This window comes from Tauraco erythrolophus, chromosome 9, assembly GCF_009769465.1.
Source record: "Tauraco erythrolophus isolate bTauEry1 chromosome 9, bTauEry1.pri, whole genome shotgun sequence".
Taxonomy (NCBI): Eukaryota; Metazoa; Chordata; class Aves; order Musophagiformes; family Musophagidae; genus Tauraco; species Tauraco erythrolophus.
In genome coordinates this window covers 11,126,420-11,152,554 of record NC_141473.1, presented here as the reverse complement: position 1 = coordinate 11,152,554, position 26,135 = coordinate 11,126,420, and positions in this window count along the sequence as shown.

Genomic DNA, 26,135 nt, shown 5'->3' with positions numbered 1-26,135 from the left:
TGTTCTCAGAGATGTCAGGTATGAACACACGAGTTCTGGTCTGCATCCATGAAGAATAAGTCGAGGATTTATCCAAACTTTCTTTCACAATTATATTTTTAAAGAAGAGCAAGAGTGAGATGCTAAGACACAAACTGAAGCAACCTAATATCGACCATCAAATGTCCACAATGCAAGGCAGAATGCAAAAGGTAAAACATCAAGGGAATATGGTCACTGTATTTCAAAAATTATACATGAACCTATTAAATTCAAACTGTTAGGATGGACATTGCATGTGTACACTTCAGAAACCAAGTTATTTTTAGACTCTACACAGTGTTGCTGCTGGAGGAGAGTTTTCTTAAAAAGCCAACTGACAAAAGCAAGTATTAACATATTCAAAAATACTGTAGAAACTTATTAAGAATTAGTGTAGAGGAAAAGAAATTGTACTGGCTCAAAAGAGAGAGTCAAAACGAGATAATGGCACTGAATATGTTCCAGTTCTGCCTCTTGTGGTTCTACATTACAGTTTTTCTCAGATATGATGAGAATGAGCTAAAGCTTGCTTTAGTCTTCTCAAAGAAACTGACCTGGGATCTGCAGTTTTCTTTCCTTGTTATATTCTGTATTTCAAGAATGAATTGATTATTTCCTCCTCTCTAATGGCAAACTATATTACATAGAAGTTTTCTGGATTCTTCAATTGTTTTGCTGACATTTACTATATTTGCTACAACAGAAGAGGTAAAGCGGACAGCAGCAAAATCAGAGTATGGGGAAAACTTATCAGATAGCACTGTGGCTGGTACCAACATATATGAGAATCTAAAAGCCTGATGAGTAAGATTGTGCTGAGACAAGAATAACTTGGCATTACACTATATCAAGCTACTTTCAGGTAGCTGTTGACAATTAAAAGGTGCTGAAGTCATTGAAATATAGTATTTATGATTCTTACCTGTCTGTCTACCCATGAATATACCAATTCATGTTTTAACCTGTTAATTGTAACTTATTTGGGTTTTTTGATAATTCTGACTATTGGTAAAATGCTGGTAATCAAAAGTAAGTTAAGAAGGTTAAAATTCACAAATTCTATGTTTTCAAATTAATAACATTAAAACTTTTCTCATTCATCAAGGATACAGCTAAAATAACACCTATGAAGATGAAAGAATTTTCTGTGTCAAACCCACATCATCTTCAAATAACCTGCTTGTGCAGCATCACTCCAGCAACACATTATTTCACAGCTGTAACAAGGCCAAAGACACACTGAGCTTAAACAGAAGAGATGGTGTTTGTAATACATTATTAGACAGAGCCCTTTCAAGGGCCCAAGACATTTCAACAGAACTTGAGGAGAAATTAGTCATGGTCAGCAAGGCTCTTGAACAGCAAAGCAAAATATCTAATAAGTAGCTTAAGATTTAACAACTACCTCTGAGAATTTGAGCGTTACAGAGAGTGCTTATCTTCTGACCTGTTGCATCTTAAATAGAAGCGGAAGCAAACCAGGCAGATGAATATTTACATGTTTGCAACAAAAAAGGGAGTAGCTTGATACTCCCAAATGTCAAGCCAGCCTTAAAATAAATGCGTCTCTTACATACAATATTTACCTGTTGTCCTTACCTCTATTTTTTTACAAAGCAGTAGAAAAGCAGTAGAGCATCTTGGCTCTGATGACAAGGTGAACTGACTGGATTGGAAATAAAGCAGAGGAAGACTGTCATATTCTGTGTACAATTCTGTTTTCGAACACACGGAAACCTTGAGTTCCTGTCTCCGAAAAAGAGAGACAAGTTTCCTTTCCCTCTTGATCTTGACTGAGAGGTCTTTTATGACAATGATAGTTTCATGCCAAGATTAGGTAAATTGCTATAAAGAAACCATAAGGGAGTTTGTGTGCGTTGACAAGGTATTTGAGCACAATAATACTTGGCAGGTTTACTTACCCTCCTTCCCTTTTCGCATCCACAGAGCAACCAAGCACTCCGCAATCTTTTATAAGAGGAGAATTCAAAGGAAACCAGATTTTAGCCAACAGAGGTAAAAGCTCAGAAGCCCTTTATCTGACTTAATAGAATTTTCTCAGATCCTGTAGCAAAGAAACAGTGTCTTTCTTGTGTCAGTAAGTACCCCATGCTAGAATGAAACAGTTTATTTTAACTTTTATAAAAGCCTAGACCCTAAAACCCAGTGCCTTGCATCCTGCACTTTGTCCTGCTGACTAACGGACAAGCTGTACCAATACACAAAAGTGACAAAGGGAAAGAATTCTAGTAGAGAGTAACATTATGACATCAGGCTCAATATATGGGATGAAAAGAGTTCTTAAAAGAAATCACAAGCAAAAATAGCAAGACGACGGTAAGACACATAAGGGAGAAGGAAGTGGATTCTCATCTTAAGCATATTTAGTTTGCAAAACTTGTACTGACACATGGAACATACTGGATGGTTGCAGAGAAGCCCTAGCACCTAAAATGAGAAGTTAGGTCAGGCTTTTCTACCTTGTTGGATCCTTCCTCTTCTCCCCTTTTCCATTTTATATTTAAGATTTGCCTTGGTCTGTGTCATGGTTTGATGTGGAGGGGGGGGTGGTTCTGGTGGCAGGAGAGGGGTTTTGCTCCCTGCGACCTCCCCGGTTTTGGAACCGGGTTAGGTTTGGTTCTGGCCACCAGATCAGACTGCCATCCCCCTCGGGACTGAGCCAATAGGGCGCCTCTGTGAATTGCCCTATTTAAGTCGGGACAAAGGGACCGGAAAAGGTGCTTCGCCCAGGATCGAGCAGAGAAGGGAGGAGGGCACTGCCCCCGCTCCCTGGCTCCCGGCCGGGCAGCTGCCTGCGTCGGGCTGGTGCCGCCCAAAGAGAATGGCGGCGGCAGAGCCAGCTGGGGAACTCGGGGGCACCCCACTCCCGGGGTGCCCACTGGGCTGAGTTCACCTGGAGAGGACTGAGATCTGAGAGAAACAGCTGCATCGACAGCAGGTCAGTGAGGATGGAGCGGGAGGAGGTGTGCCGGAGCCGAGTTTCCCCTGCGGCTGATGGTGAGATAGCAGGCTGCCCCCCTGCAACCAGGACGGCCTCGGTGGAGCAGAGACCCACTCGCAGCCCGTGGGGAGATGATGCCTGAGCCCGAGGATGGTCGTGTTGGGGTGCACGACGAGGCAGAGAGGCACCTGGAGTCTGCGTGACGACCCACACCGGAGCGAGTGGCTACAGCTCCCTAAGTACCCGAGACTGTGGTAAAGCCCACACCGGAGCAATCTGTGGGGAAGGATTGTTTCCAGTGGGCTGGACTCACGTTGGAGAAGTTTGTGGATTTTTCCTCGTGGGTAGGGGAGCCATTGGAGCAGGGGAAAAGGGTGTAAGGACTCCTTCTCCTTTAAGAAAGAAGCAGCAGTAACAGCACGGAATGAACTGACCTGCACCCCCCAGTCCCTGCCCCCTGTGCTGCTGGGGGGAGGAGGTAGAGCCAGGAGGAAAAGGCGGGGGGGGGGGGGGAAGGTGTCGGTTTTAAGATCTGGTTTTGTTTCTTCCTGTCCTCTCAAGTAATCGGTTTTTGTTTCCCTTTGTCCTTCTAAGTAATCATTAATAAACTGTTTTGCTTTGAGAAAAGCTCTGCCTGTTTTGCCCAGGACCATGGTTGGTGGGTGCTCCCTCTGTTCTTGTCTCAACCCTCAGTCCCTTTGGTTTTTTTTTTTCTCTCCTCTCTACTTTACTGGAGAAGGAGAGACTGTGTGAGTTTTAGTTGCTGGATCAGCCTAAAACCACTACAGTCTGCATCCATGAAGAATAAGTAAGACAGTCTATTGGGGTAGCAAAATTCTCTTAAACTACATTTGATAGTGGATCGATGTCTATTTGCATTACATCCATCAGATTCACTGCCTGAAGGCTTGTAAGGGAGTCCTCAAAAAAGCGACTTTCAGCTGTTGTCTAAAGCATGTAAATATGGCAGCATTCCTCCAAGAAGGCAGCAGACCTGTAGGTCCATCACAGGACTATAGGAACATCATAGATACTACAGAAGAGGAACAGATATTTCAGCAAAACATGTCTGCAGTTTCAGAAATTCCTGCCACATTTCATTAACCTTTAAGAAATATGACATTTATTTTATGTCCCATGGGATATCATCTGGCAGAGCAATAAAACATACAGCCAAACTGAGAACTCAACAGAACTCTGATTCACTACAGATTTTCAGTATAATTACATTTTACAACACTAACTCTGTATTCTTTGGGAAACATTTTTCTTGCAAGAATTTATTGATTTGGTTTTCTGTTAAAACCAAAAAAAAATAATTTTTATTGGAAACTGAGCAATTGGACCTTGGAAAAAATTTACTTTTCCCTTATACTGTTCCCTCACAGATGAAAAGGACCAGAAAGAGTGAAAGTGGCAAACACTTTGATGTAGTAGAAGAAATCAGAACATTATGTAAAGCCCTCCTCCTTGGAATGGTTGACCATTACATAGGAATCATTAAAAATGATATTACGTTCTTGCAGGAGGTATCTGGAGCATGAGGTTAGGGAAGAAGTTGGGCTGGCTGTAGTTAGAGGACTGACTACCCTGGGTTGTTCAGGAAATCTGCAGCATCTGAAGCTGTGCAATAGACAGTGTTGCCTGAGTCTGTCCAATACAATTCTCTCAGCTCTGTTTTACACACCAGGACCTTTGTTGTACTGTGACAAATGCTCCCAAGGGGCTTAGGAATCTGTTAAGAGAAAGCTCAAAGACAGATTTCTTCCTCCTGGTTGTTGTAGCATCTACGTCTCCTTCCAGTGACTTCTGTCTTGCTAATGGGCAGCCCCTTGTGAAGTACTGCGCTTGCATGCTGACTTCTGGGTAGACAGGAACTTTGGGTTTACCTCTCCAATAACACCCTTGAAGCACTGAGTGTGAAATGGTAGTTCCTAACCAAGAAACCACATGATTTTTTTTCCTCAATGCTTGCTATAAGTCCTTGCATTAAAAAAGCAGTATTTCATAAGGCAGGAAACAATTTCAAAAACAAATGATGCGTGCTTCTGTTTGAGGAAAATATCTTCCAGTGGAAAAATAATTCAAGATTTTTTTATTATCTTTAAAACATAAGAGCTATATCATGGAAAGGTAAAAAAGGGCACTGTCTCCCTTGGCTGCCCTGGAAATCTTAATACAACAATAATGCTTGAGACTGTCTTACTCAAGGCTGCTGTAGCTCCATCACTTTGCTAAGGCTCAGTAGAGCAAAAAGAATGTATAGCAAAGGAAACAGCAAGCGTCTCAGTCCTATACTAGAGTCCTGTTACAGGACTAGAGAGCGCAGTCTTTTGAGTCCCAGGATATCCCAGTTGCTTCTGCAACTGTTTGTCACCATAGAGGGTCCTCATTCCAAGCAAAGCCCTAGCCTCCCCACCTCACAGCATCCCCAAACTTGTTGCAACCTCCTCTGAGCATTTCACGATTTTTTTTTTTTTCTTCTCAAGGACCCACCTCTCTTTCCAAGTTATTCCGTCCCCAAACTGCTCGCACCTCAGCCTACCACTCTCCCATGTCTCAAACATATCTGCACTCTTGTCAAATCTCACCTACTCCATCTCATTCCCTCTCACAGAACAGCTGGTGCACAACGTTAATGGACCATTTTTATGATGCCAGCTTTGACCTATTAAAACACACAGCCCAGAAAATTAATTAGATCAGCCTGACGTGCCTTGTTCTTCACAAATCCAGGTAGCTGTTACTCCTCTGTGTATTGTCTTCTAAGTCTGTACTTATGTTCACAGTTTTATGCATTGCTTCCATGGTTTATTCCATAATTTAAGCAGTAACTAAAATGACATAGAAAGATTTATAACTCCCTGGCTACTCTTTCTCTAAGGCATGGTCTGTGCTTACCCTTTCCTCATCATCCCTGAACTCCCAGGGTTAACTGCTAGGTGTTCTGGGATTGCTCTACAGATTACCAGACCTGTGATTTTCCAGTCACATCATCCCACCACCTTAAACGAGTAACTAAGATCTCTGATAAACTGGAGGGCGTAGGTGGCTTCTGGCAGGAGCAGCTAGGTTTAGCTGGCACTGAATTCTTTATCAATTAAAACCAGCTTCCAAGTCAATGCATACAAGTTCAGGAATCAGGAAAAGAATTAATTAACTTCTTATTAAAAGCTAATTAGCCAAAATAAAACTGAGACAGGCTTGGCAGTAGAAGGACATGATCCTTCTCTGTTTGGGTTTTTTTTACATGTGAATGCAAGAAAAAAAATCATTTGCTTCAGAAAAGCTTCTTCTGCTATCCCTATTCCTACTACACCAGGGAGATGGGAACCAACAACAGTTCCAGACCCACATATTTAACTTTCCACTCTGGACAATACAGCAACTATGGGGAAGCAAGTGTCACAGATAAGGTACATGACTGCTCCACAGGACAAAGCACTTCTTTCTTGGGTTTGGTACTTCAGAAGGCAGTGGATTGTCTACACTCACCTATTTCCAAAGTATGCTTTGTCTCACAACCCTGCCCAGGATAACAGAGTGGCATTTTCAGCGCTCTGACACATCTCTAGCAGTAACAAACTGCCAACTTGTAACTGGGTAAGATCCCACAGAAAGTCAGGAAGAGCAGCAAAGCCGAACTTTTGGGCTAGACATACAACAGTAACAGCTCTTGGTAGGCAGAAGTAAATTACTGTGCCAGGATAATACCAAGCACTAGTGAACACACACGTTGTGTCTTCATGTTACACTTGTTTCCTTTTGTATTTATTTTATCTGTAGTAAACCTGAAGATGTAGCCTGCATCGCAAGTAGACAGTTTCATACTTTTTTTTTTTCCCCTAGTTGGAATCTTAATACAACAACTACTTTTACAGCTGTGTCCTAGTTTTAGCTGGGACAGAGTTTTTAACAGCTAGAAGAGCTCCATGTTTTGGTTTTACTCAGAGGCTCACTCTGAGAAGAATGCTGATAGCAAGCTCATGTTTGAGACTCCAAGGACTTTTCAGTGTGCCGGAGTGCAGAAGCATGGTGGGATAAGGGGGGAGCATAGCCAGGACAAGGGGGACACGATTCCCCTTGTGATTTGTGGTGGAACTTAAGATTGAGGGCCAAACTGGCCAATTAGTATTCCATATCATGCAGCGTCATGCCCAGTATAAAAGAGAGGGTCAGCCGGGAAGAAGGGCTTTTGCGCTTCGGCTCTTTTGCGCTTCGGCTCTTTTGCGCTTCGGCTCTTTTGCGCTTCGGCTCTTTTGCGCTTCGGCTCTTTTGCGCTTCGGCTCTTTTGCGCTTCGGCTCTTTTGCGCTTCGGCTCTTTTGCGCTTCGGCTCTTTTGCGCTTCGGCTCTTTTGCGCTTCGGCTCTTTTGCGCTTCGGCTCTTTTGCGCTTCGGCTCTTTTGCGCTTCGGCTCTTTTGCGCTTCGGCTCTTTGCGCTTCGGCTCTTTTGCGCTTCGGCTCTTTTGCGCTTCGGCTCTTTTGCGCTTCGGCTCTTTTGCGCTTCGGCTCTTTTGCGCTTCGGCTCTTTTGCGCTTCGGCTCTTTTGCGCTTCGGCTCTTTTGCGCTTCGGCTCTTTTGCGCTTCGGCTCTTTTGCGCTTCGGCTCTTTTGCGCTTCGGCTCTTTTGCGCTTCGGCTCTTTTGCGCTTCGGCTCTTTTGCGCTTCGGCTCTTTTGCGCTTCGGCTCTTTTGCGCTTCGGCTCTTTTGCGCTTCGGCTCTTTTGCGCTTCGGCTCTTTTGCGCTTCGGCTCTTTTGCGCTTCGGCTCTTTTGCGCTTCGGCTCTTTTGCGCTTCGGCTCTTTTGCGCTTCGGCTCTTTTGCGCTTCGGCTCTTTTGCGCTTCGGCTCTTTTGCGCTTCGGCTCTTTTGCGCTTCGGCTCTTTTGCGCTTCGGCTCTGTTGTTTTTCTTTCTTTTTTTTCTCTCTCTCCCAGTACTCCAACTCTTGGAGTACTATCTCTCTCTCTCTCTCTGCCCCTCTCTATTTCGGGGCCTCGCGTTCATCCGGGATTGCAGCTTCGGGACGAGACGGGCTTCGCGTACGACGGGGTAGTGAGCACCTACACTGTGTATTAAATCATCTGTATTAAATTGTTCTTATCTGAACCCACGGGTTTCCGTTTATCCTTTAATTCTCTCCCTCATTCCTGGGGGGGGGGGAGGGGGAGTGACCGGCTGGGGGGGGTGGGGGTTCAACCTAACCCACGACAAGCTGCTATATAGTTTCACCTGTGCATCCGTGTAATTTTGTTCTGTTTTCTGATGGTTTTCTATTCTTAGGCTAATGCTGACTGAAGAAGGATAGTTGCCTAGTAACACTGCCAGCTGAGCTTAAGAAGGGCAAAGACTAGAGTCTGAAAGGATTTTTTTCTGATGCACATTTTGATATCATAATTGTTAGTTAAGCAAGACAGAGCGCATCACTAGTACTGTGAGTAGTCAGCAATGTTCACTCTCTCATTGTCTCATTCAGTACCAAAGACAGAATTTTAATGAAAACAGATGCCCTCTCAAAAAAGCAGATGTTTCCACTGTAGTCTGCAGTGCCCTGCTTCTCCCTAGAAAAGTATGCAGATAAATTACAAACACCTCAGACAAATATTAAAAAGAGCTTTCTTTTGTCACATAGCATTCAGCTGAATGCTTCAGGATGATAGTCCCACACCAAGACACAGCTCTATCTGCATTGTTGTCTTCACAAGCTATCAAATGAAATTACATTTAAATCCATTCCCCTTATTCACTCGTACAAAGTCCTCATAATGGCTTGTGCTTTGAATATGTTCTCCTTAAAAACAGCTTGTGTGATACCATTTTCCCTATCTTATGAGGATGGAGAAAAGTGAGAAGCTGAAGTTTTAGTGAGTAATCTTAGTCAGGTATAGGAAGAAAAGTGTGTCAAGAAATAAAGTCTTCCAAAGCAAATTAGTTTGTGTAACAGAAAGGAGAAAGATTCTCAAGTTTTTCAAAAATTTTGAAAACTAAAAAGGGACCAATCTGCCACAGAAAGAAATCATCTCTCATTTTTATTCCTGATATATTCTAATTTTATTGTTAACAACTTGACCTAATAAGCCTGGCTATATATATATTTTTTTGTTGTTGAGAATGATTCTGCTAAGTTTCCTGCCCACAGACTTTTCTACCACAGATGAATGGAGAAACTGAGAACAGAAGCCACTTAATACAGAAATAGTAGCTGGATGACAGTAGTGGCAATGTTATAATACGGGTAGTAACTCAGGGTACATCATGTTCATGTTCTCTATGGTACTCTGAACAATGGATGCATCAAGAAAATTCGATCTCATCACTTGAAAGCATACATCAGGTTAAAGGGTGAATTTAACCAGTCTCAGGTACACGATTTAGGTTTGAGATTATGAGAAGTGAGGATCTAAACCTACATCTTTGAAACCAAAAGTCCACAGCATAATAACAAAGAACTGATTCAGAACATTTTAACTTTTTCCTAGGGAAAATATAGCTCAATCAAAAATCAAGACAAACACTTTGGGTAAAAGAACTGATTTAGGCAAAAAGGTGGCTTGTTTTTTTTTTTTTTTAAATGGAGAGAAAGGAGAATGCATCTAAACAGCCCCGAATGAATCACAGCATTTTGTTCTATTTTTTTTCCCTTCCTCTGTACTTATAAGCAATACACTAAGAAGCATAAAACAAAGTATTCAGTTCCAAGAAATCTAAAAATAAAATACTTATCTTTCAAATCTTTATATCTCTCCAGCTGAATTCAGGATTAATTCTGAACAGGAGAAAAAAAATAACATTCAAAATCCTTCACAGAATGGAATTTTTCAGTTACAATAGAGCTTTCTGGCAAAGTCCGTTGCTGAGACCTGGTAGTAAAACTCTGGAGTCTTTAAAATTGTAGCCTACTCACACACTAGAGAATAGCACAATTACTGAAATAGCAAACTAGGGAGGAGACTCAGTGAGAAGAGATTCTTTTCACCTGGATAGAATTAGGGAAGAAACCAACAGGTGGTTAGAAACATCAATGAGCTTTGCCTGGTTTTATTGCAGATCCCAGAGCTACAGCATTTGACAAAGATTCAGGTAAATACTCATGTTTTTCAGACGTGTCCTTAGTCCAAAGTCTTTCTGAGGGCTTTTCATTGCAACAACTAACCTGAGTCATAGTCATTCTTGCTGAAGTAACATAGCTATCATTGGACCTTAGGGAAAAATGAGCAACCCTTTAGGTTATATATGTAATAGAGTATAAGTACTGCTTGTGGTTTATTTTTTTTACCTGCAGATTTCCCTCTTGCAGAAGAGCAGACAGAATGAGAAATGCATTGTAAGAAGTTTGCAGAGTCGCTATGCAATTTTTTCCCTGCTTGAAGAAAGGAGAAGGAGAGTGCAGGAATGATGTCACAACCTCACCTTGCCTAATACTGGTTACTTGATTCCACAGGAAAGAGAATTACATTTTAAGTAAAGTCCTGACAAGACTGATGTGTTTGGAAGCTCTTCCACATCTTCCATTTGTTAATGTAAAAGCCCAGATACAATTTCTTTAAGGTCTTGCTTTAAACATTACCTTTATCATGCACAGAATAGTACTGTTCAGTGAATTAGAGAAGAATGAAGACGAATGTATGTTTGCTTTTACCTGTAAGCCTTATATGAGCAATTTATACAGTAAGGTAAATGTCTTCAAAACCACGAGCTGTTCAGTATAAACAAGTAAAAAACAATCATCTTCTCATACCCTGAAAGTCTGAGTCCCTTTGAATGAAGTCAGAGAGATTTGCTGATTGGGTTTCCAGTACTGAAAGTCTGAGTTAAGAAACATAGAAAGAATCAAACATGCAATGCCAAAATCCATTATCAGTCATGGATGTAAGTACATGACTGTATTTACCTCAATTAAGAATTTTCTTCATAAATTAGTAATTTTTGCCTACTTCACCAAAATCAGTTCCCCTTTTAAGTATAATTCCAAACCTGTGATCAAATATGACAAATTATTGTCAATTATACTCATTTGCATAGCATTAACCTCAGCTGAGGAGGGAAGATCTTTATATTATCAACTGGAAGAATCCAAAGTAAGATCTTGAGTAAGGCAAAGCTTGAAAAAAAAAAGGGAAGAAGAAATCAAATAATTATCATTCCCAGGTTACAGATAAAACCTAAAAACTGCACCCTGCAGGATGGCAACGGCCACAGCCATGCAAACTTATGAACTTACAAGCACCAGAAGACTTGAATCTTGTGACTGTGATTCATGATCTGCTGTGAAATTAAACCACAGATGGATTTAGCCATTTAAGTAATATAGCTTTACAGAACTGCATTACCTCCCTTATTTAACCTTAGAGCTGAAGATGTTAACCTCTCCAGATGCCGTAGCAAGATCCAACAGGTATCAAGAACCATAATTCTCAATTGAGTTCAGTAACAAAACCTCAATATGGTTACAATTTATGATACCTGCTGTGAACCAATGCACCCTAAAAACATACAGACTCTCTGTTCAGTTGCTGCAAAAGTTCTTACCAGTTACCAACCAGCTGTTGACCACTGCTTACAAATAAACAGAAAGTTACCTTGCCAAAATTCAGTGACTTCTTTTTAGCAAAAAGAAATTGAAGACAATGACAGAACTAATTTCAGTCTAGCTCAGGACATGGCATTACCATTTCAATAAATTTATAACCAGGAACTAATAAGATTACTAGTTTTGTTTTTTTAAAGGTACTATTTAAAGAACAGTATCTAATCACAGAGGAAATGACAGTATTCGTCCACTACCGGGATTGCCTGTTTTTTCAAGTGTTATCCCATCTATTTGAGTGCAATCAAACTCAAAAGTCTTTGCAGATGTACTGCTGAAGACTAAAATAATTTAAAAATCTACTCTGAAATGCTTCTGGTTTAGATTTGTCACATGATACTATGACAATCTTTATATTTCTACATGCTAGATGTACTGTGCTATAAGTGGCAAGTAGTTTGAGAATGATTATCAGGTCCTTTAAGTTCCTAGTTCTCTGGACTTGCATCCCTTGAAACTTGCTATAATTCCTGCTTTGCCTCAATCACATGGCTCTGCTTTCTGGAAGCAGCTTTGCTCAGCTAATTTTGATTATTTTGGGATACAGTGTCATTCATTATTACTGAGAAAACCCACTCTGTTCTAAAATAAAAAACATTATGACAGATTTTATCCTTATCGAGAAACTATTAGCACTTATTTGGCAAAGTATTTTGCAGTTTTGGAAAACGTCGTTGTTTGATGTTGGTATTTTCAACATATGATATGTTTCTATGTAGATTTTTACTTCTGAGAGAATTCTTGTGCCTTTGAAGACTGATTGTGGGAAGACTTAAATGATCTTTTGTTGGAGTGGAAACTGAAGGACATTTGGTAGGTACTTAGTGCTTCTAGAAAATGAGGAGGGAAAAAAAAAAACAAAAAAATACAAAACAAAAAACACACCAACATTTCCTGACTTGAAGAATTTACTGTTGTGGTAAACTCCAGATTCATCAGTTACTAAAAAAATATCCCAATTCTCATGTGTATTTTAAGGATCATCATACTGAAGCAGATTCAACGACTCTGATCAATCATTATGATATAATGTAGTGGTGTCATCACTGTGTCACAGAGTCATTTCAAGGTGTTGTCTTACTACATGCGGAGATGGATACAGCAGTTCAAAATTCCCTTTCCAGTGCTAAGTCTAATATGCGAAGTCTTGGCCAGATATTCCTATTTTCAAGGAAAAGAACAAAAGAGCAGAGAAATAGAGCATAAGTTGTAGTGACAGAAAGGACTACTGCCATAAAATGACTTGATCATTCTTCCAGGGAAAACCCATTATTTCTGATTGATCTGATTTTTCAAAAGTACCTCCTGTCCTTATTTGAGGCCGTGAAGTGATGCAAAACTTACCATAAGTACAAATAAATTGTTCTAGCAACCATTTACACTTTACTTCTAGATTAAATCTATCTTCAAATTCCAGCCACTAAATTATGTTACATCTTTACCCCTTTCTATCATGTGTCTTCTCTCCATATGCATGTTTTAGAGATTATTAAACTCATCTCTTAATATCCTTCCAAATAACCCAAAGACTTTCAGGCTTTTATCTCATTTATAAGGTGTCTTTTCCCTATCTAAAATCACTGCTGTTGTTGAAGCTGTCCAAACTTACTGGGCTTTTTAAAGAACTTGCCTCTACATTGCCACTGTTGTTCTCATAAATGCCATGCGCAGAGAAGAGAGCATCTATTTGCTTCAAATTAAAACCATTTTTCTCAATATTCTTCAGTGATGCTCTGATGAGCACCAAAAGGTTATAAAGATGACTGGGAAAAAAAAAAAGAGAAGTGACAGAAACAATCAGGGATTACACAAAACAGAAGCTTCTTGTGAAGGTCAGAAAACCATGTGGTCAACTTGGCTATGGGGAAGTAGTGCCCATGGTATCAGAGCAGAGAGGACACCTGGGCCGTGGAACAGTCCCGTACTAATAGTTCTCACAGGAAAGCATACTTAGATGAGGAAAACGAAACTGAAGATGTTGGCATGGAGGCAGAAAACAGTTATAGCCTTGGTGGAAAGTTATGTCCAGGTACCTAAGACCCCACAACTATAAAGCAGAAGTACAAAAACCTGAGCTTATTAAGTTCGTTTCTTCCAGAAAAATCTACCCATCCATTACTATAGAGCTGATAGGGAAAAAGTTGGGCTTCCAAGGACAACTTCCGGCAATTGGAGAAATATAAAGGAGGACAGGGATAAAACAAAAAAAAACCATGCGAACCTAAGAAAGGTGAATAGTTCTAATGGCCAAATGTACAGAGAAGTGACTGGAAAGGAAGACAGTAGATGATGATTACACATACATGTATATGTCATGCATATCTCATAGGGCATATGTACTCATGCACATTCAGAGAGAGCATAAAAACTTGACAGGTACAGGATTAAAGAGTCCCTCAAGAAAATGTATTAACTGGGAAACATTCACTCAGCTTCTAAAGATCTAATGCTTACTTGCAGAAAGAAATATTGAAGTGTGCCTTAGGCATGATCTAAAATGAAATGTTTGAGAGAGTTTTATGAAGAAATAGCATTACCAGGAACTTGATGAAGAAAACTCTCAATCCTCCTTTGGCAGCAAAACCAGGTTCTGAAGTCTTTTCATTTTGATCATCGCAAGACCCTTTTTCTGTTACCCAGGTGTCCTTCACTTGAGGTCCAATGAAATCTTTTACAGCCTCTTTGTCCTGATTGTGGTGCTTTACAACCGAGCGGCAGCAGGCAATTCAAAAGAAAATTCAAAAATCCACTGCAGCTGTGCTGAATCAGCAAAGCTTGGATGTGGTAGACTCTTCTTCCATGAACAAGCCTTCATTTACTCCACATACATACGAAAAATAAACCATGTTCCATGTTTTGGCATCTTGTACATAGAAGACAGCAGGGAGCTGACTTAGACAATACTTATTTCACAGAAAACCAACAGCGTCCCAAAGGAAACCAAGAAGAGTCAATGCAGAATAAATAGGAAACTTGTCTATTATTCTTGGTCTTATACTTTCTAGTTTAACTGAACAACATAATTCACAGTGATTTAACAGAACCGCATTTTATAGATTTGCATCAAATGAAACTAAGCTACGTTTCTTTTTTTCCTGTGTTGTTTCCTCTGTGTTGTTTTGGTGTGGCCCTGGACCTATCATCTTCCCACCCCTAGAAACAGAAAAGGGTAAAAGCAAAAAATACTTTTTTGAATCTACTTGACTCAAAAGGGAAAAAAAAAAGAAAAAAAGGGAGGGGGTGGAGAATGATACATAAGGACAGTAGAAAAGAGACATTTACACATTCTTTGTGATCTTAGCCCTTCACTCAAGGAACATCTCTCCTCTTACTCCCACTTTTTTATGGTCTTGACCAGACTCACTTTCAAAGTTTTGAAAGTGAAGATAATACCTTCAATCATTAATACACCCAACCAATAATACATGACACCTGATAGGAATTTTATAAAGGGTGAAGGTCAAAAACTTACTCATAATACATAGTGATGTTTTATCAGAGATTCCCTCAAACTCTCACCTACTTAAACTGACATCTCTGGCCCATCCGAGCATTTCTCCTTGCCTACTACCGGCAGCAGAGGGATTTTCACTTTCCTTTGACACAGAATCTCTCCTTTTGGATTTCACAAGCACGTCTTGACTATTCTTCTCCCAGATCATATGTGGTAACTTCCAGTTTGCAAGTGCTGTAAGACCTCATGGCTAACACGATGGAAAAGATTACTAGCTGCCAGGTGAGAGAAGCCAGAAGTAACAACATGTTAAAACAAATGGGTGGAAGAATAGGTGAATCTTATGCTATGAAAACATCTGTGGGCTTGGGATGTTGCCCACTGCATACAGCAGCATTACATTTTTCTCTTGATTATAAATCCATGAGAAAAATAGTTACAGACTAAAAAAAAAGTTTAAAAATATTACTCTGAGATACTGTAAAGGCCTTACCAAAAAGGAGACTTAGCAGGTTTCTGAACAAGGGAACTGTCATCTTTTGTCTGGTTAACATGTCCAGAAAACAAGAATTTAGCTACAGTTTTTGACTAAAAAAAACCCACCAAGATAAACAAAACCAGATTGCATCAACAATATTCCTGACCTTCATTTCCGCAGACTTCTCATTTGAGCAAGAGAACAACAAACATTTACACATTCACAAAAAATAACAGACCAAAACCCTGGTAGTTGTCAGGGGTGAACTACAACTGCACTGGGGCAACCCCGTGTAGAAAGGACGCTGGTCCCTCTCTGCTGTTCGCCAACTTGTCTGCAGTGAGCTGGCCACACACTCCTGGTCATGCTACATCCCTCTGCTGGACAGTGAAAGCGTGTTCCGAGAGGCTCCATGTGTTCCGAGAGGCTCCATGTGTTCCGAGAGGCTCCATGTGTTCCGAGAGGCTCCATGTGTTCCGAGAGGCTCCATGTGTATGAAGCAGTATTGGTTACATCCAACGATAAGAACTGCCAGCAGGGACTTCTTGTAATGACATGATTTTATAGAGGATGTGTGTGATCATAACTGCATACAAGCATAAGAGCTTTCTCTATTCTTGGACTTTTACCTTATGTGTTTGTGATACTGGACAAAACATCCTGTTTTACTAACCTGTCATGTACATAAATATTATTTTTTTCCTGAGAATTTCAATGTTTTTAAAGTAGTTTTTAATAGCGCCTGTTTGAGGCTGAGGAAAGTACTACATACCCAACAAACTGAAAAGTCTTAAAGGCTGGAACAAAACATTTTTAAGCAGATAGCTTTGACAGATTTCTGTGAACAAAAAAGTTCTCATTAGTTTATTGTGTACCCTGCCAAATCAATTTTGTCGATAAAACATTTTATTTCCTGAAGCTACAGATGCATTCTCTTTCACCACAGCATGTATCCTGTTTTTTGTATGCTAGTTTATCAAAAATATTGTGTAGGCTTGTCCTGCTGCAAAGGAGACAAGATGTGGGTACAAAAAATAAAGCAGCTGAATGTGAAGAAAAGAAGTAGAAAAGGTGACAAGATTTAAATTCTTAGAAAATAAAAGAGCACAGAAACAAGGAAACATCTCCAAGGTGCAGAAAAGATTGTCCTGTTTCTTATGCTGAGTGAAGACATTACTTCTTCCTGAGAAATAAGACTGACCAACAGTCTGCACTTGCTCAGGCCAGAAAGTTGGATGCTGTACGGTAGTCATGTCACTACCAGAAGCAACATCATCAGCTATTGTCACCAGAAGTCACTGTTCTCCTGCTTCTTTGGATTATTTTTTTTTAATCTCAAAACAGTTAAGAGAGCAACATTTCTGAATTCTGAGGATTTCAGAATCTCTTCTCTTCCCTACCCCAAAACACTGCCTGCTTTTTACAGGATAGAAGGAGGAGGGCAAGCTGCTTGTCACTGTCTTCTCCTACCTGAGAGACCTGACACTGCCCCATCACCTGGAGGTTAAGAAACAAGGAAAAGAAATAGGGGAGGTTTTAATACTCTCCATTAAAGTGCTTATCTCATGCTGTGAATAAAGGAAAAAAAGTGAAAACGCATCATCAGAACAGAGTATGAGAAAAAAAGAGACACATGAAAGCTTTGAAAGTCAGTAAAGAAATGAGCAGAGCTGGACTCAGCTGGAGGTCTGAGCACCAACCATTCTCTAAGATGATGACCACAGTCATCCGGGGAAAGAATGCCTGCACATTAGGGACGCATACTTTTCTGAAAACGCTTTGAAATTCTCATTTTAAACATGAGCCCGAATCAAAATTCTGAGTTTCATCACCTCAGAGAGGATAATACAATACCTCAGCCAGTACAACTATGAGAGCACTATAGGAACTCTACCTGAGCCCAGCACAGAACAGGCCAGTGATCAACACCCAGCCCCTCATGGACACAAGCCGGCAAGAAAAACACAATGACATCTATTCAGACAAGTGAACTGTGGCCATTGCAAAGAGCAGGTCGGTAGGTTCAAAGTCACATAGAAATGCCAGCCCTCTGTTTCAAGAGAACAAGGGATACTTTAAAGAGCAAATAAGTGGTAATTTCTAAATCTTTTATTTTTTTCAGGGAGTGAAAATCAATTCATTCTGTAGCTTAACACTACATAACTTCTTGACCAGAAATAATTCCTTTAAAAGATGAAGGATTTCACTGCAATCAAGTGAGAATAATGTTACAGTTGGTTCTGTAGCAATGAGAAACGGTGCTTGTACTGTAGGCTCCAAGGGAAAAGGCAGTTGGCATTAACCCATTGCCACACAAAATGCAGCCTGGCAAAGTAACTCCTGAAAGTTTCCTCCTTGCGAAGTGTGAAAAGGGGCAGGGGAAAGCATCCCACATGTCTCTGCTAAATAGTACTTGGAAATTGCTGACCTCTCTCAGGGCAGTTTCCTGCCTGAGCTCTGTGCAGATCGAACCAAATTCAGAGAAAAAAGTTACATGGAAAATAAGAAAAATAAATAGAAGTGGAGAGAAGCATCAGCATTGAACAGCAAGGCCAACGTGGTACGCTTCTTGCTATATTAAGCGTGTTAAAGGCTGAAGTAGAACTCATTGTCCTTCCTTGACTTCAATGAGCTTTTCATCAGCCCCTTATTGCAAATGTGATTTAAAATGACAAGGAAATTATAGAAACAGTGAAGTTGTATAACTGTGTTTAGAGATAGGACATGGCTTGTAAATATCTTACATGGCATTTTAAGAATATCTAATTTAATTAAGAAGCTGAATAAGCTTAGACTGTATCTATAAATTATAAATATTTTACCACAGAAGTTGACAGTGATTATGTGACCCTAGCAACAAGAAAATCAAGGCCATATTAGATGCTATTCACAGGCAGTCTCATATTGGGAATCAAGAGTATAAACCAGCATAGGTTCACCTATATCTAGAAAATAAGGCTGATTAACACCAGCTGAGGACTTGGCTTATGGTGACAAGTAATCATACTGGTCACCCATGGTCTCATGCTTCTCCTAACAACACCAGCAGCAAAGTTACACCTTTATACGGATATTAAACTCCGAGTTCTAAAAGTCTTCCTTAGGAGTAGAGCAAGGAACATGTACAACTGGCTTTTTACTGACTTTAATGTCTTCTTTATTAGTATTTTACACAAACGTAGAGTGGCCAAAATAACTCCTGACAGACAATTCAACAGGGCCTGAAAGCCAGGGCCTCGGTTCATTTAACTGCACTGAAGTTAACTAAATCACAGTGGCAGACATGACAGAAGGATCTGCTCTAATGTTTACTGTCAAAACTGCTTTCAGAAAAGGTATGTCAACATCTTAAAATAACAGAATGAGGACAAGAAAGAAAAAAATAATAAATCAAAGTATAACTACAACTCCATCTTACCACCATGCAGGTAAGATCATTACCTCTAATTGGTTAATTTGGGAAAGGCAACTTGTTAAACGCACAGGCTGACAACACAGATTTTGTTTTGCTTTGAATCTGATGGCTTTAATTTTACTAGATAAAACACTTGTGTACAAACACAAGATAAAGGATATAAAGTCTAATTCCGTACTATTGTAGGCATCAGCCCTATGGTATTATTGTGTTCATATACTTTATAAACTGTGTGTCTAATAATTATGCTTCTTAGATCCACCGTTTCTGCTAAGAGGATGACCCACATATCACTCCTTAGGATGATTGCAATTCTCAATGGTCAATTGCTCCAGCCTCCCTGTGCCTTACATTGCTCCTCACATGTTTACCCTCAAAAGAGAGCACTCATATCCCTTCTTAGACTTCATTTTTCTAGAGCATACACTAAGTGCTTTCAGTCTTTTTGTGCATGATAGGCTCTTCATTTGCCTGATTAATCCTCTCAGTCCTGTTTGCATCTGTTCTGACACATTGGTGGCTGCCAAATGATGTTCTATGAGCGCACTCAGATTTTCCTTCCAGCTATTATCTCCACTTGATGCCAGACAACACAGTAGCAAAAATTCTGCTTGTAAATCCTCCGTGCATGACTCTTTACTTTGCTCTATTAAATTTCATCTAATTTCTATTACTTCAGTCCTCAAGGTCATCCAATTCTTCTGATACGGTATTTCAGTCTTCCTCTGTATTGACAATGTCTCCAACTTTGTGAGATCAACAAATTTTTTTTTCAAATGCTTCTACACTTTCTGCCAAGTTTATTAATAGAAGTATTAAGCAAGGCCTATGCCTGTAGAATTCAATTTTAACCACCCTTCAGTTCAACAGTTTCCTTTCCAGATCAGCCCACTGTTATTTCTCTTTCAGCATGACTGATTTCATAACTATCCTTGTGTCATTGTCTCAAATGCTTTACTGAAGTATAGAGACTTAGACCTAAGGAACTTAACATATCTAAGCTTCATCAGAGAAAAAAAATGGCTTAATTTCTTATCATTTATCTTTGGTAAATCTTTACTGCCTTCACTCATTGGTTTTTAATCTCTAAAAATTGTTCTGCTAAGCCTTTCATGCAAGCACAGTCTTTTTTTTGTTTTGAAAATGAAGGACCCACTTCTACATCTACAATAGATCTACATCTACATTCTGCAGTTGTTTGGCAGACAGCACTTTCTTTTCCCTTTGTTTATTTATTTACTGCCTTGCCAGTTCATTGAAGTCCAGAATACATTCATTTACAAGTCAAAAATCCCAAAACAGACCCTAAAAGAAATCATCGTGCAACACAAAGACAAGGAAATGCGCTTGTCTTGCTGAAACACAACTCGTTCCTTTCCTGCTAAACACAACACTGCATCACCTCTGGCTTGCTACATTGCCTCTTCAGGCTTTTTTGCTAGCTTAGAAGAAACAGGAGACAGCAGTTGGAAAAGCAGAGAAGCATTTTACCCTCCACAGCATGATAGATGTAAATAGATAAAGACAACAAAACCTAGCTCAATAGTAGATCTAAGTTGGCACAGGCCAGGTTTCCCCAAACTTCCAGATAACCAACAATGCCAGAGATGCAGGACACTAAAAACTGAGGTATTGCCATTCACTTCAGGAAGCAGAAGTGCAAATCTGTAATGGATGCAACTATACAGATGAGCTTCTTTCCTATGAACCCATATAATCCTACCTGTGTGAGAGGCCACTATTCGCTTTCCCAATGGATTTATGCATACTGCAACTTAACAAAGCAAAAGGTTTTCTCATTGATTCTTTCAAATCTGACCAACTGTTCTCATGAAAGTGAAAAGTAAGTATGTTGGGGCATTAATAGAATCAAGTAAAATAATGCATCATTTTCTGAACTAGAGTATACTCTATGCATACTAACAGTGCTCAACTTCATTGCTGTCGAGGGTGTTTACTATAGCAACCCTTGACGCTTCTGTTCCTGCCAGTGAAAGTTAGTTCTGTGCTTAGAATAATAATCTCTTAATAATGCCGGAACAGTGCAGGAGACTAATATCTTAGGTAAGAGCTAAATACAAGTTACACAAGCAAAACAGGGGTGAAAAGGAGCCAGTTAGTTCAGGATCCCATCCAGCCAACAGAACATTGCATCGCCAACTAAGAAAATACAAGCTGAAAACCATGCATGTTCAAAATTATGACATTCCTTCCTTGATATGAACCATGCAACTATTACTGAGAGGTCCTTGCTTTATGACTGAACCCTTCCACAAAACATGTTTTGCATTAGTGGTTCTCCAGGCTCACAATAGCATTTCTCAGAAAAAAAAAATCCTTACTCTCCCTACGACTCAACACAGCTGCATAACAGCAATATTGCATAGGTCAGTCAGACATTTTAATGCAGTGTTGTTCAGATGTTAAGATGTCTGCAACATGGGTGGTCACCTTAACGTGCTTGTATTATTGATAGAGTCTTTACTAGTTCTTCCAGTCACAGTGCCACAATGGGAAATACTGATGGGGAAAGACAGCTGCTGCTCGTAGCAGCTGCTGAAAACAAATAGAAAGCTAAACTAAGTATTCAGAGTTTGACAGAAAATATAAAATGGTAGAAATTGCCATAATACATTCCCCAGTACACCCGTATTTTGCAGGTTTGTCTCCTAAGAGTAATTCACAATCATGTAAACACTCCTATTGACTCAGAGGAAGATAACTCTATTGCACAATCAGCTCATGAACTAAGAAACTCATGGTTCTGGATCAATTGTAGAAATGGTTCATTTATCTATACCACTTTTCAGAGTTAGAACCAAAGATGTGGCATTTTAAATAGAAGATACAATTCCTCTCAAAACCTGTTCTCAGTGAGACAGCATTTCTGATTTTAGTGTTAATTTTAAATGAGTTTTAGTTGCCTTTTGGTCTTAATGGTTGGATAACTGCTAGACAGTCTGGGCAATTAAGACTCCATCCTCCAGAAAACCCATATAGGCTAGAAATTGATTTTGCAGGACCCCACAGGACCATGCCTTGGACTGAAAATCAATGGGTTAATAATACATGCAGGAATAGCCTTAGTGCCTAATTTGCCACCTGCCCATATGGCTCTGAGGTGACTGCCATTAAGACCATTTTGAGGGTAAAACCATCTGTACTCTCAAACTTTATCCTTGAGCACACTCACTAGCAGCCCGATCTAACACTGGTGCTCCCTACCTGTCCTGGCCACTTCCATGCAGCCCATCTGCCCATGCCACTTGGGCAACTTCAGGAAACATTCTTAGTGAGTCCTTATACCTCCTTTCATATGAATAGCTAAGGCAAGAGATAGTCCTGGTTTCAGCTATTCTGCAGAAATTTTTCAGTAAGCTGCAATTTCAACCCAAGAATTAAAGAATATAGCAAAGACAATAACAACATGATACCTGTAACTGAAATGTAAAACAGCCAGCAGAACAGCATCCTGGAAATAATTTGCCATATCCATCTGTCTGCATTGCTGATCGTGTACAAGGAGCACCAGCTTTGACAGGGAGGTTGCCTAGGTGCTCTGTGTTTCTACAACATGAAGCAGAAGGCAAACCTGGCACATGACTGGTTTATGTAAGTCTAATCACCGCAAGTTACTCTAATTAATGATTTCACAGTACACCTGATTATGACAAGAATGACTGCAAGCGTTGCAGTAATGTGGCAGATGGATGTTGCACTGCATAGTAAATAAAGTGTACAGGTTTTGTGATGAGTCAGGAAGGCAAGATACTACCATCTGACACCACTGTCAGATTGCTACCGGTAGCAAGACTTGCCGGACAAGGGTATTGGCAATATTCCCCCTCACCATCCTAGTTGTGCTCTTGATCAGGTGAGATAGGAACCAGGCTAGGAAACCAGTCTGTCTGAAAATTGTTTTAGAGAAAAAAATAAATAAAATTTGAATGAGGCTGAGGAATCATCAACTACAAGCAGAAGAAGGAGGAGAATGCTTCAGCTGTGACTACCCTGTGAGATATGTTCCCACAGCCCTACACTCAAAGAGCTTCAGTGCAGGGAACAGACAGAAATTCATCTGAATGTCTCAGCGTGATTGGGTCAGAGTTGCCGGGGGGGAAAAAAAAATAATAATTGTATTGAAATCATTCACACATTTATTTTTTTTTCTTCACAATAAAGGAGGACATCAAAGCTTGTGAATTGAAGAGAATGAAAAGACCGGAGTGAAAATCACAAGGCACAAATTTATCACACAGAGGTATAGAGCTATAGTTCCTAAAACATTAATGAATTTGCCCCTTCTTCCTCACTTCTATTACAGCCATTTTTACCTCGTGTTCTCACATTTTGGATGCAACTTTGAGATTCCTTTCAGCAAAACAGAAAGAGTGAAGTTGTACCCCAAACAGCAAAGACAGGAAAAACACATTCTGCTAAAGGTCATTAAAATGGATCTTGGCGGGTGTCAAATTTCTTGGTTTTATAGGCATTATCATGCATTTGTACTGTGAGATCCTCTAAAGTAATTGCCCAAAAATCAAGGCCCATTTTGTAAGTTTTAAAGTATCAAACAAGCCATAACACTTAAGGTATAAAACCTCACAAATCTAAACAGAAAAGATGAAGGGGAAAGAAAAATATAGGGTCTTACTAAACATCAGTGCCAGAACCGGAAACAGAAATCCAGTTTCTGAAATGCCAGTGCAATACACTAGTCACCACTGGGAAACCACAAGCAGCTCACAGTTCACACAAGCGCTGAGCATTACTGTGGCAACAGTTTAAGTATGTAGAAGTTGATGTTTAAAGGGCAATATTTGTCATGGTAGGTAACAGGCTTTCACCTACCATGTAAGATACTGGAACATAACAATATTGAAAGTGTGAGAAAAGTTGCAAGTAATAAATATTGAGAAAATATAGATTTCAGGGTATCTAACATTCCCAGCCCTCCTACTCCTTCTGTGATGTGAAAATATTTCTGGTAGAAAAGTTTCATTCATACCCATTCACTTTATGTTTTCAACCCTTAGATATCATTTATCCTTCTTTTAATTTCAATTTCCTATCCCCTCTCAAATTATTTTTATGTTAGTACAATTCTGCCATCCCCTAGAGTATTCTGCAATAGCTCACAGGTTTTGTTATCATGTCCATTTTAGTATATTTCTTCCTAGTAATTGATAGCTTTTTTAAGCTTTTAATACATCTTTTCCACTCCAAGCATACAAATTTCAGGTTGATACGATGTTGTGCTTGTATAAGCTGAGTCATAATTGCTATTATCCCTGCAACTATTAGCAAGTTTAGGTCACTGATAAGACTTTGACCTTTGGAAAAAGCCCAACTCAAAGTCAGCCTATAGAGGCACAAGAGCATCTGTGTGTGTCATGTATTACTTTTAGGAACGCTAAGCAAATATTCCCCAGAGCAATATCACCTGTGGTAATACATATCTTCCTCCTAAGCATGAAGAACAAATATTTATGGGAATAGTTTTTTGGTTCCACAGAAAGTAACAAATGTTCTTCAAATGTTTACTTGCAGTCCTGAAAGAGCTTTAATCAATAAGGATCCGAGCTCCTGCAATACCATGTTATTTCTGATGCAGAATCAGGCAATGATGCCTTTGATATAAATCATTGTGTTTTCTTCCTTAGTCCATATTCTGCCCTTATATTTTCACATTGAAGTTTTCTTACCTGTCTCACCCAGTTTCAATAATGTCAGCCATGACTTGTGTCTTCTGGGACTTGGCATTCTCCAGCCTGTCTACTGATAAACCCACAAATCTGTATGTAAAGTTCTCCATATGTCTCTATGTGCTTAGATTTATCAAATATGTGTGTCTGAATGCTGGACTGTACACCAAGTTGTTCTTATCAGAATTTCCATGTATTGTATTTCCTCCTCAAAGTGCTAGTAACTAGTCTACTGGAGCAGGAAAAAAAGCACCAAGGGAGCAGAAGTAAAAGGATTACTGAAGATATCCCTCCTGGATGTAAACGTTAACATTTTAGGCATGCGAAAACCAGGGATGTGAAATCATCTTACTTCCTGGCTTCTCCTGACCTGTGTCTAGTTTCAGTGTGTGCTATCTTAGGTTGTAGCTTACATTGTAATAATTTGTCAAGTATAGCTAGTTTGAAAGGAAGCAGGTTAGCAAAAATATCAGTCATACAGGTGAAAATTTGATATGGGTGTTGCTTTTTATCAGATCTTTTTCTTAGCTTAAATATTTCAATAAGCATTTCATTGTTATTTATATATTTGTCTTTAAAGTTACAATTAACTTGTAGAAATATGCAACTTCTGTCTTCTGCCTTATGCAAATTGAGTTATAATTAAGCACATTCAGAGCCAGGTGACCCTATGTTAATGATCTGAATAGGTGCTTGGTGGGACTGCTGAACCCAGACAGGTGAAGTATACTTGTGTACTTTTAAGACGATAATTTGGCAAAGAGTGTGTTTGTTGGCACAAACAGCATGAGTGTTACTTAGCCTGAGAGCCAAACAGATGCTTCCTCTTGTGAAGCACAGAGCAAACATTCAGAAGGGCTGGAGAATCTTCTTTCTATGGTTTAACTGGATTCCAAGGAAGAGATAAAAGGTCCTTAAAAACAGTTTCTGAATCAGAGCTAGCTCTGGTCTAGTGCTAGCTTCAGGAGGTGGGAAGTGATCTCCAACACAGACAAATACAATCTGGCTCTGTGACCTGGACTTTGAGTGAAGCACTTCTCACCATCAAAAAATCTTGAAGTTGAATCAATGGCTTAGTACTTGAATTTCATATACACACACTCCCTGGAACTCCTCATGTGAGTCCTGCCAGGATAAATTCAGTCCTGTATCCTTGGGAGACACAACCAAGGCTCATGCAGCTTACATGAAAGCCCACTGCACCACTAAGCAGAGCATCACAAAGTGCCCAGTAGCACTGCTACCTTTTACCTGTCTTTAAAGCACAGATAAATGAAAAAGTATTGTTAGCTTCTATTTTCACTTCATTTCACTGGGCCTTTGTTAAGCTACAGAGAAATACGGAGCCTGTCCATTGCAAGAGACCAAGGAGAGAGAAGTTACCCTGTGCATAAGCTTTAATAACAGAACATGCACATAGTTCCTCATACAGGACAAAAAGGAATATCTACTTTCCCCTGTCCATGTTGTTTCTAACAGGTCCCAGTTTTATTATCGCTAAACATTAGGTTCTCCTAC